Source organism: Falco rusticolus, chromosome 2 (genome assembly GCF_015220075.1).
Source record: "Falco rusticolus isolate bFalRus1 chromosome 2, bFalRus1.pri, whole genome shotgun sequence".
Taxonomy (NCBI): Eukaryota; Metazoa; Chordata; class Aves; order Falconiformes; family Falconidae; genus Falco; species Falco rusticolus.
In genome coordinates, this window is record NC_051188.1 from 56,299,411 (window position 1) to 56,312,078 (window position 12,668).

The following is a 12,668-nucleotide window of genomic DNA, read 5'->3' on the forward strand; positions in this document are numbered from 1 at the left end:
GGATAAAGTAAGCACAAGACTGATGGGATACTGAGGAGGAAGATTAGGGGAAGGAGAGAGTCAGATTAACAGCCAGTGGCCAGAAGCCAGCTGAGTCTGAGCTGCGTGCATGGGCTGTTTGCTCCACTGCTGTCTGGGGAGTGTGGAAGAATGAGGTCATGAGGGGCGTCCACTCAGGTTTTTGCTACTATTGCTTTGCTTGTTCCACCTCTAAATTGGTTCAGTCTCTGGAAAGGCTTTCTCTGTTGTCCAGTGGTCATTGCAAACAGAAAGAGGGTGAGTAGGAGGCCGTGCAAATCCATACATTACATATTTAATCATTGTTTCCTCTAATGCAAGGCTTATTACTACAGGCATGCTTTCCATTTTATGCATCCCTCCCTTGGGCCGCATATAATTCTTCATATTGTGGTTGACATTTGGGCATTTAAATTACAGCTTTCTGTCTTGCCTTGCAGACTGCAATGACTTTCTTGGCTTTAGAGTATTTGCTGTCCAGATGGTTGCTGTCAAATAAGAAACAGGTGGCATCACTGACATGTGGTTTGCCTGCAAATTTCTTCAGAAAACAGTAAAATTTCAAAATGTTCTTAAGCTTGATGGTCCGTATTATTAAAGGTATGTTAGTCCTAGGTAGTTTACTAATCTTTGTGGGACTCAGGGACAACGAGCCTTGGAAAAGTCTCCACACAATTTGAAGACAAGTATTTCTCGGGTTTGCATCTTTCTTTCCCGAAGAACTGACACTGCCCTGGTGAGCTTGGCTCCCACCTCAAATAATTCCTTCTCCTTTCATTTAAGTCTTTCTCCAGCATTCCCTCCACTAGATGGTACTAGGGAAATGCATTTGTCTTCACAGGCTTTCCCAGCCATGATAATCACAACAAATTGTCCCTGCATACAGAAGCAGAGAATGGTCAGGCTTTTCATGGTGCAAGTAACTTCTGATGAAGCCCGTTTCAAGCTGAAACACTCAAAATTTAACAACGGAAACAGGTGGCCAAAGAAGTATACCTTGCTTTTGTATTTGTCAAAACAATCCTCAGTTGCATATATCACGTTCATTTTTCTATAATATTTTTTTTCCTCTAAGGGCATATGTAATTTAGAGTATTGTTACAGAAAACAAATGGTAAGAATGATGTTAAAATTATATCCTACCACTCCCTTCTCCCAAAATTCACAGTTTAACAAGAAGTTAATTAATTTGCCTGTCCTTACCAATACATACATTGTTTGTTGCAATATATATGGCATCCAAAGCAAGGCAAAACTAACCCTTACAGTTTATACAGCCTAATCCTGCAGCTCATTGGTGTCACTGGCAGCCAGCAGTCCAGTAAATGATAGGACCCATGCACTTCACAGTATTCATATGTCTTACATTGATGTTTTTAATACCTGGACTTCTCTACCTTTGGGACTTTTCCAAGTGGAGGGTTGAGTGAGAGTGTAGACAGATGAGTGAATCTACATATTCACAGTTGTATTGGGATTCTTACATCCCAGACTGAGTGTGGGCAATGCTAAAATCTGCGACTGTTTGCATTGCAAGATCATGTGAGTGAGGTGGGTTACATTTTGCCATTTCTGCTCCAAGACAAACAGAACTGCAATAAGGTTTGTACAACTCTTCAGCCAAAAATGCTGTACAGCAATAAAGGAGCAGGACTCCCAGGTTGTGCTGGAGGCTCTGACTGCTCATCTGATGAGCGCAAAGTTGTCAGAGAGAAAAAAAGATGAAATGAACACCTAGCTATTAGAGCATGCTTGTATGGCTCTTGGACTTTTAAACCCAAGAATCACTGAATTTTATTTCAGAAAAATTTGCAAACTGCAACAATTAGCCTCTTTTCTCTGTGTGTGACTGGAGGATTTAAAGCTTTTTATATACCTCCTTCTCACAGCCTCTGACTGTAGGACCTCCCTGAACTCTAGAAAAACATTAGAAGACACAAAAGAAAAACATAACGTACCTTTTAAGTTATTTATTTCTTGTAACTCTGGAAGGTTTTATTGGTTATTAGCGTTACAATAACGTATGACATTCCTCAAGAAGCTTCAGGTTGACGGTATCAGTCTCTGTCCAAAGTGTATATAAGATGCTCTGAGGGCATTTTTAATGAAGAAAAATGGGGCTTTCGTAGATCTTGTCCTTTTATTGTACACATTTCAGAATTCTATTAGGAAAGGTTACTTGAGGGAGGATGGTTTGAGTTAGTTCCACAAGCATTAAAGCAAGATTAATTTTTCTTTTTTTCTTTTTCAGAACTGGTACCATTTTCATGCATGTAAAGAGCTTTTCTGCCTGCTAACAACTCTTTACTTTCTAATGAACCTATGACTGACAGAAAGTTGAGCTTTTCTTTCCTCCCACTAATACCACCATTGTATGTGCCTTGTTAACCAGTATTGTGTATCAGTCACAAGCTGACTCCTTTGTGCCTTTGTAAAGTATCAATTTAGTCAGCATTATCTACTGGGGAGACAATGCTGCTGGTAAACGTGAACACAAAAATTCTGTAGCATTATAAGCCCTAAAAACACTGGTTCAGCCGGGACTCCCGGAGCCTGGGAGGCGGCGATGCTGCAGCCGGAGAGCTGGCTGCCCATCAGCAGCTGGCCGCCGCGGGGTCCGAGGGAGCCGGCAGGCAGCCAGGACAAGACCGGCTGCCGGGGCCTGCCAGGGCGCAGGGGTGGCCGGGAGCTCAGGCAACGTCTTCCTTCTGGATGCCGGTTGGGTTGCTTGGCTGGAAAAAAAGCTATGCCATCCAGATCTGCCTGCCAACCTGCCTGTGACTTGCCTATGCTGATATTTGACCAGACTGACACATTCCCAGTGTCTATTTTGATTTTTGCTTGATCAGGATTTTCCAATAGTAAACTAATTTCTCCACATTAAAAAAACAAGACCAACACCAAAGCCCCACAGCGTGCGCAGAACGTCGCAGCTCGGTCACTGGACCCTGCACTTCGCAAGGAGTCTGCGGCTCCTCGTACCTGCAGGTGTGAGCTAGCTCCCCGTCGGTCTCTAGGTAGACTTTAAAACGGGAAGGTTAGACCGACGTAGTCTCTCCTTTCATGTTTTCCTGCCTGGGCGATGGTCAGCAGAAACACCCAGCCCCCATTGCACTGGAGAGGGGGAGGGCAACAGCTCTGTGGGGGTTCTGTGTCTTTGGATGAAATTGTCCCTTTGTTAGTCCAAAATAGCTCGAATTGGGCAGCGTTCCAAGCATGCAGTGAAAGACGTCTGTTTGAGACAGTGCTTAGAGAAGGCTGAGGATGGAGGGCTGAAAAAGAGGTGCCTGACTGGCTGGGTTCCCACCAGAGTGATTAATGTAATGCTGCTGGGATTTTACTGCATTATTAATGAAGTGTTAGGGTGCCTGGAGCACTGGAAAAACATCTCTGGAAAATTACTACTAAAAATCTGAATCGGTGTATTGGATAACCTTTCATATGATTTTTTTTTTTCTTGCCCGTAGAGTCCTTATCATGCTGGAGGAAGGCTATAAATAATAACGACCAAGAGGAAGACTACGCAGGCGCTGCTCCTGCCACCGCCCCAGGCGTGGTGGCCCCGCTGCCGGTGGGCTCTGGGTGCCAGCAGCCCACGGGACCCTTGCCCAGGGGCTGTGCAGGGGCTCGGGGCTGCCCCCGCCGAGCCCCTCTGGGCTCCCAGCCCAAGCCTGGGGGGCTGGGGAGGTGATGTCCCAGCCCAAGCCTGGGGGGCCAGGGGGGTGATGCCCCTGGGCTTCTGCCTTGCGGAACAGTATTGGGATCTGGCAGGGAATAGTCTGGGCTGGTTTAGGGCTATTGTTTGCATTGACGAGGCTTGCATCTAGGATGATCAGTGCAAAATATCTCTACTTCTTTTTCCCTAAGCTGCTATCTTCTTTATTATTGGCTTTGTCATGTCTTCCCCCCGCCCCCACCCGCCTTTTTCTTCCAAATCCTCAACTCTCCTGATCCATATTGTAATCATCTCATCTTTTCTGATAGTAGCAATTGTGGGTTTGGGGGCAGTTGGGGCGGGGGGAGCAGATTTCTGGTGCTTCATTTTTTACTTTTTTTTATTTTTTTTTTTTTAAACTGCTGTGCTTTAAACCAGCCTTGCCTGTCTAAAAGCTTCCAGTTGCTAAGCGACTTTTCCCCTCCGCCCTTCCTGCAGCCCGGTTGCCATAGCGCTGCCAGCCTCGGCTATCAAGTACCAGAGAGCAGTCATTACTCACCGGAAAAAAAAAAAAAAAACAAACAAAAAAAACCCCCAAAACACCACACCCCCCCAAAAAAATCCCCACAACACCAAAAAACAGGGATGCACGGGCAAATAAACATTTTCTTTCCTTTTTAATTCATTTTGCCAGCTGGCAGAAGGATCCCTGGGCACGTTACAGCGGTGGTTGCAGGCTGCGTTATTTTCTTGTGGAAGTTTATGGTTCGGTCTCTGCATTAAAATAGGATGGACTGCAGTGCTGACTCACGGGCACCTGTGACGTTGTTCGTGACAGCAACAGATATTTGAGGATATACTTTCTAAGAAGCTGTTTTTCACACCTGGGCTACTGGTATTGCACCCTCCGTGACTGTAATTCACCCCAGCACGAGCAGGTGCTCTGCAGCTCTGCAAATGGGAGCATCTTCCCTTAGAAACTGGGTGATACGGTTAGAGCTTTTTCTCTTGAGGTGTTTTTTAGTAACAATAACATCATATCTACATGAAATGTGTGGTGTGCTACCATCACGGATCAAAAGAATATACACGGGTTAAAAATTAGCTTTTCTTTTCAAATGCACTCAAACAAATTTTTATGAACAATCATATCCAGAGAAACAGAGAGTCTTCCATTTCTTAAAGAGAAATCATATCCCCGGTGGCTTGGGTGAGACAAAGTTAATGTCAGCCCTAAAACATAATAAACAGGAAGGAAAACCTGACACCTTTCTGCTAAAAAAATGGTGAGCTTTCTCATCATCAGTCTCCCGATAGCCAGGCTTTACCAGCTGGCTGCTGCAGGGTGGCATGGAGCATGGAAATACAGGCATTGGGATCTCTTATCAGCCACACCATCCATCACACCCACTAAAAAAAAAAAAAAAAAAGAGAAGTATTTGACTTTTGTATAAAAATGAAAGTTTAAAATACCTGATAATAAAAGAATTGGGTAGTATAAAATTACCTGTGTAAGAATATAAATCATGTGAGTTAAATTTGAGTTGATAGATGGGGGAGAGAGGCTCTTCCACTAGTAAATGTTACAAGCGGTAGTTCAGTTGGACATAGAATAGTTTCAGTTGCTCTGTGACTTTAGCTTCCATTAATCACAGCAAAAGCCTCCACCTCAGGTTGTCAGTATAAAGCCGCTCTTAACACCCAGGGAACTTTCTTTCCACTTTCTGCAGTCAGTGAGATATAGTGATAATAAATGCAGCGAGGAGCTAGACTCCATGTCCTTACATGCCCTTCCATTTATCCAATCCAGCATCTGCCTATTTGAACGAGTGCATCAGATACAGGCAGCGTGCCAGCTATTAAAATGTTACACCTACCGCCACGGAGCTGAATTGTACATTTTGTTTTTCCCTTGTCCTTGAAAAGGACTCACTCCTGAAGTAAGAGGAGTGTGCTTAATGGCTCCTTCTCTTATATTCCCTGTTTACCCAGCTATCTGTTCCCTGATTTGGTACTTTGTATTCTCTTCTCTCCATGCTATTCTAGGGAACATTAAATATCATTGTGCAAGAAAAGTCATTTAAGAAAGAAACTTTGCCAACTTTATGGAAAACTGATTTCAAAATCGATTTCTACTCTGACGAAGCATGCAAATCAAGTATTATGGGGGGGGGGGGGAAGTATTATTATAAGAGTTCCTTTTTTAAAATCAGGATGTTTTTGTTCTTAGGAGCTGACTTGACATAACTTCAGCTGGGGGTCCCTGTGAGGTGGGCAGAAGCCAGAAAACACTGAGGTTTCAATAAACTGACATTTTCTTACTGGGGGAAAAAAAAGGCAAACAATGACCCTCAGCTTTTTCTCCGTTGTTCTAAAGCAACTCAGGATTTGAGAATAGCTATGTTCAGTAGATTAAGTATTGAAGGCCTACAGGACAGACCTTTTTGTCCTGGAAATATTGATTTAAGGGAAAATATTACCGGATTTACTATGTGAAGACCTTTGCCTAATCACAGAACTGGGTGAAGATCCTTATTCTCAATTACATTGCTTTAGCTCTAGGCATCATTTCATCCAGAAGAGAAATTACTGGAATAAAGGTTAAACATCCAAATCAGAAATATTATTGCCTGTGTTCTTTGATGTTTGAAATGGTAATAGAACAAATTGAACATTAACCTAGTAGGACCAAGGCATCTCTATTTGCATGGTTTTGACATCTGAGTTGGGCAATAACTTCTCCATGCTGAAATTATGCAACGGTGGTTAGTAAGTCTTTCATTTCCCCAAGCATTTGTGCACAGATTACATCCGCATATTGTATTTTATTATGACCCATTAAAATGCTAATCGACAAAAGTATGCTATCATAGTTCCAGGAGAGATCTACACCATTAAATGGGTCTCCGTTTTGATACCTTTCTCATAGCCGGCACAACACATCATCAGCTTGCTTTCTAAGTCTATGAACAAGGTTTGCTTTATGCATTGCCAGTCTCTCTGTACCTGTTTTGTGCAAGTCCTCTCCTGAATTCTTTCTGGTTTCCTAACCTTCTCTCCTGACACCCCCAACCTGTTCTCAAGGTAAAATCTCTGTGTCATGGTTAAGGTACTCCCATGAGAGCCAGCTCCTCTGCTGCGCCATTCCTGCATTTCACCTACCTACTATAGTCCCCATATTTTTCTCTCTGCTCGCATAAAATCTTTGACTGCTGCTTTTCCCCGTCAATTCCAGATCTGCTTGCTTGTTCTTGTATTCTCTCTTCCTATCTAACTCTTCTCTTCAATCCTGTCCTATGCAGCTATTTGTGTTCACTACAAAGTACTTCCACACCTATGTTTTTTATCAGGACATGCTTTCACCATCCGTAAATTCTGAAAACCAAGATATTAAATAGACCAAATAGTACATTGTCCTTACAGCTGACAGGACACTTACCTTCTCCCTTAAAACTTTTAGGTAACGATAACTTTACATCAGCAGAATTTCCACTTTACTGAATCTTAGCTACTCTGATGCTAGAATTAGATTCTGGGAAACTATTACTTCTCAGCAGACATATGCTTATCCTGTTCCCCTGTTTTCTACCACTGACCATACTTTGACATTATATTGATGATTTTCCTTGCCACCCAGACTATTGTAAAATTCCATCCCTAAGTTAAAATTTCTCAAAATTAACTTCTATTTCTCAAACATTTATATTAAAATCTAGAATTTGAATCCAAATATGCAAAGATCTAGAATATGAATCCAGATATTCAAAGATATTTCCTTTTGCTTAGCAGAAATTTTTGAGAAGGAATGCCCAGTTTTCATTCAGAGTTGTAGTCTCCCTCTTTCAAAGATGCCACTATACTGGCAGGAGGAGTCATTCTTGTCTTTCAGCTCCATCAAAGCAATTATTTCCCCTTCTCTTGGACTTTGTATCAACTTTCTTCTTTGTGTCACTGCCTTAATTTTTTGTGTCCCTGGAGCCTGGAGCTACTGCGGCAGGATCTGTGGACTTCTCTGTGGTTTAATTTGAACATTGAGTTACACGAACTTTGGCCATGGCTTTAGGAAGTGCCAGGTTTATCTGGCATGGACAGTAAAAGCAAACAATGATGACAGTGAGAAATGAGAACGTTGGCCCAGGTAAAAGAATTACTTTTACTCTCACCTGATAACAGAGCCATAACTGGGATTAGCTGAATCTGGGATTACCATGATTTAGTGTAGATAGTTGTGACTGAAGAAGGTTGAGGCATTCTGGCTGCTTTCAAAATAAATATGTTGATCATCTGCTCTCATTGGCTCCCACTCCAGTTGGCTGACTTGAGTTTTTTAAAAGTAGCATGTCTGTTTGTTACGCACCTGGTGTAATTCTATTTTTGCGCTACTATGAGGCATTTTATCAAGTACATAAATCATGCTGAGTACTGCAGTATTTTGAGCATGTGTATGTGCATGTAATTCTAACACATAGCCTCAAAGAAAAACCTTTGTCAGAATTATAGATCGCTAGATATTCATTACTCACCATTGTTTGGATTTCTGTCCAAAACATTTTATTATCCTTTTAGTCTGATAGCAGTTTTCTAGACCATTGTGCAAGCTTTAGTGTTACTTAGCAGTTAATCTCACCCAAAAATGGAATAACAGGCTTCTTTGTCTACTCAAATTCACACTATTTGCTGTTCAATCCAATCAAAGAAAAATAAACACCATTCATTTTTATCCTACTACTTTTCCTTCCGCTGTGCTCTCTAAATACTAAGAGTCCATACATACCAGTGGAAAATGAAAATACCCACACGCAGAAGAAGTTAAATTCCAGTCTGAAACAACTTGTGATAGGAAATAATAATATCCATTAAGAGAAAGTAAGAGAAACTCTAGCATGTTCTGTGGATGTTTTGAAGGTCTGGCTGGCATCCATGGATGCTCAGATGTTGCTGTGATGAAGACTTTCAGAAATGAGTAGACAGATAAAAACCAGCACCTATCTCGTCCTTTTTTGTCGTTGTTGTTGAAGCTTTGTATGTATGTGATTTACTTCTCAAGCAACCAACATGTAACGTGGCTCCTCTTAAAATAACGGTGACTTTAGGCAAGCAGTTTTCTGAGTGCATTACAGGATAAACTTTCTGTTCCTTTTCTGGGAAAGTGATTATTTAAAGCCATCAATATCTCTTTCCAATCCCCTACTTTCATGCCTTTCAATTGAAGATACCTAAGTAGAATTCTAATTCTTTCTTCCCTCTACAGAGAATAAAATGTAATAGCCCATGGCTTCAGAGATAAATGTGTTTTTGTTGCTGTTGCCATGTTTTGGTCTCTTGTATCATCCTTGTTTGGTTTTGGTTTTTTTCTCCTTCCTTAGCTTAATTCCCTATTCTCTTGTAGATTTGTATTTCAGATTTTAGCCAGCGGCATAAAGTGCTTCTCAGAGAGCCTCTTGAAACTTCTCAGTCCATTCCATGAAATCAGCGTGAATGTTTTTGTCTCATGGGACTCCTAGAATAGATAAAAGCCTGCAAGGGCATCTACAAAGTGAAAAACCACAAAAAGACAAAATAAAGTCAAGTTGACTACAAGTCAGCCTGCCTTTTTACCATGGGTGAGAAAGACCCTCCTCTTATCTCAGAATCAAGGCCTCAGCCCAGCTTTCACTGAAGACAGTGGAATCCTTTCCCTGGACTTGAGTCAGAGCTGCATCAATCCCCAGCACTCTTCTACAGTACTCAGCATTAAAGCAAGCACCTTAATCAGGCCCTGGCAATACCCCAAATCACTGTTTTCTTCCCAGGCTAAGCAACTGTCTGGCAATGTTTTGCACTTGTATGTTTCTTTAAGGCTTTTATCACTTTATCAAAGCTTTAAGAGTACAGGTTATATTCCTCAAGATGCCATATGCACACGCACCATGCAGCCTAACTTTCACTAAAAGTCATTTGGACTTTTCAATCAGGTTAATGCAGAAGAAAAAAAAACTTCCTGTGTCTTTGAGGTACGATTTACAAACAGTATTACTCCTTTTTTTTCTTTTCAGTCTTTTTGTGGACCTAAGTCACACTCTTGCCGTCTTGTACCACTCCATTAGGGCAAGATGAACCTCAAATTAATCTGGCCTTTTAGGATCTGTCTCGTTCTGTGGGATCCACCGTTTACACAAGGAATACCAAACAGCAGCCATTTACTGTTAATATAGAAAACAGAACTAAAATTTATTCTCATTATTAAATAAAACTTACCAGCATTATTTACATGCCTGTAAACAAAGCCTTTCATAAACAGATCATCAGCTTTTCACATCCCTGAGTGTAGTGTCCATAGGCCATGACATACAGAGGTAATCCAGCTAACTCTAAGTTAGGTTTTGGCAGAAGTTCAGCTACTTCAGTATCAGCTGGGAGCCTTTGAGGATCTGGTCATAGAGAATATGGAATAGACAAAAGCATTCCAGAACAATATACATTTTAATACTACTGTTCCCCTCCCCTTGACCTAGAAAATCCTATAATGACCCTTCTTGGTTGCTTAACAGCACTTTTGTTCACACATCACCATGACCTGCGCATGAAGGCTTCCTCATTGTGTTCACTTCAGGAGTCCTAAGTTGCAGATGACAACGGGATGCTCTGGGAAAGGTGCATGTAACTTCGCCAGCTGCAATAAATTCTGTAAGGAGCCTGGGCAGTGGCTAAAGACATCTTGGAGCAATAGTGGATAACAGAAATCCCAGGGAGGGAATTTATCTTTTGAGAGCTTTCTGAAAAAAATTATGCTCTCTCATTTTAGCCACTTAATTGAAATACTTGACTGAGAATGCAGATTCTTAACATTTCCTGTAACGGCATCCTCAGAAAGGGGTTCGTATCTCAATAGGGCAAAACAGACACTTCTAGAGGGCTGTTTCCACTTTCCCCCCCAGGGCCCATGGCTGACTAAGCTTTCAGTGGAGGCACCTCATTTAGATGCCTTCAACTAGTTGGTGTGACCCTTCCTGAGTGTGGCATATGCAGGAAGCAACTTAGATATTGAATGAGAATTTGCAGGATATCTAGGACAAACTTCTGCTCTCTTTCAGTAAACTGCAGCTGGGTCTCCAAACAGAGGAGAATGAAGCTTCCGTCACCCATTCCCTATACCAAGTGATGGAGAAACAGTTTTGCTGCACACAGGAGTAAATTAATATCCTATCTGGCCCTGCCTAGTTCAAAACATTTTGCTATTTAAAACTTGTGCAACAACTACCACATGCACATTCAGCAAAATAGAAAAACCTGGAGAGAACGTGCCTGTGGAGGAGATAGGGATTGTTTACGTACCTGTGTACACACAGTTTTGTATACTACAACTGTCTGTCATTCCTGCAGGAAAAGTGGCTCACCATTTGTGCTCAGCAAACATAGTGCTTCAGAAGCAAAACCCAAAGAGTATTTGTCTTTTTCATTTCATGGGACATCGGATAAAGGAACTATGTAACGTACTGTGTAGTGTACAGGACCTAAATATTTTCTGTCTTCTTGTGTCACGCTTTTTGTCAGCCATTCAGTGAGTTCCAACAGTCTGAAATTCCTCTGACAGAAACTTCCCTGTTCCCCTGCCCTTTCTCCCAGTTTGACAGATATATAAATCTTTTCAAAATAGCAGCTCTCTCCCCTCCAGACTCTCTTCCTGTGATACCATAATTATAAAAATAAATACATAGATCAGGAAGCCCTAAATTCAGCTGTCTTTTGCTCTGTAAAACTAAGAAGGCAACATTTTAGCTTTCACCATGCCCAGGGCTTCCAGAACCTTCCTAGCAATCATGAATCTGTTCCAATTACTTTAATTATAGCTGTTTAACCTTTGAAGACCTCACACAAGGAACTGACAAACTACTTTCAGCAGCAAATTAACTATATTTTCAGCTCTTTAGCGGCCCTTATCTCAGAGGTTAGTAAACACTTTCATGTTAAATGCAGGATATACACTTATTTAAAGATATGTAAGAAAGTTTTCAAAGTGGCTGTTTTCAATGGAATTTAAGTGATGTACTTACCGGATGTTTCTGAAATCCTGAAAATTCCTAGTAGCGAAGTCTGGAAAACCTGGTGCTGCCTCTGTACTCTAGCTTTGGCTGAACACCCTGCTGCCAGGATTTTTATCCAGCCAGCTGTTGCTTGAGCCACACTGAGCCAAGGCTGAGGTCCTGTCCCAGCCTTGGCCCATCCCCAGAGAGGTGACCAAAGCTTGGGGCTGGGGCTTCCCTGGTGCACCCCAGATGCCCTGCTCCTGGCTGGGGCTGTGGGACAGCCTTGGCTAGTGAGCCCCTGCTCTGCCACCCACCTAGCCCAGGGGACCACCTCCACTCCCATCACCCCAGCCCCAGGGAGCAGCCAGTCCTCCCCTTCTAGGGAGGGGCATTATCTCTGCATAGTCGATGTCAAAATACACCCTGGTTGTCTTGGACACATAGAGACAAAACCAACCTCACTTGCATTACTTCTAGAGGATTTCCTCCAGCATACTCCTTTCCACAGAGCTACTGCACGGTATATGCAGTCGCCAGCTATCATTGCTCCCTAGCAGGTCCAAACGATGCAAATCAGAATCACAGTACTACTTACACTGAGAATTATATTAATTTATAGGCAATGAGATATATACTAAATGTGTTGAGCTAACTGCTGAACATGGCAGGGCTATCTCATCCATGAGTACCAATGATCTCATTTGACTTGGCCATTTCACCTCCATAAAAAGCACAGCCAATTCATCTGGTTAAATGGGCACCGAAAATCAGCTGTCTTGGAGATGACACTGCTATGATAATCTGTGAATTTTCACCAGATTCTGTTGTTCAAAAGCCCAAGAGTAAAATGTCATTAAACGGCATCATTTTATCATTTTGTATAGTATGGGGGTTTAGTGGACCTAGGATTTTGTATCAAAAGTGCTTTGTATTTTGATGAGCTGCACAGCTGGAATAAATAGACGTAGAGAGTACCAGGCTGCTGGTAG

The 12,668-nt window shown here is 42.1% G+C and overlaps 1 long non-coding RNA gene across 1 annotated transcript; it reads right to left on the reverse strand.

Moving 5' to 3' along the window:
* Nucleotides 1-4,348: 4,348 nt before the first annotated feature.
* Nucleotides 4,349-11,980, reverse strand: LOC119143813. Its single transcript, XR_005102833.1, has 3 exons — nt 11,707-11,980; nt 9,911-10,083; nt 4,349-9,202 (listed from the first exon to the last, which is right to left on the reverse strand). It is a non-coding gene; the product is annotated as an uncharacterized LOC119143813 (long non-coding RNA).
* Between the last annotated feature and the right edge of the window lie 688 nt (nt 11,981-12,668).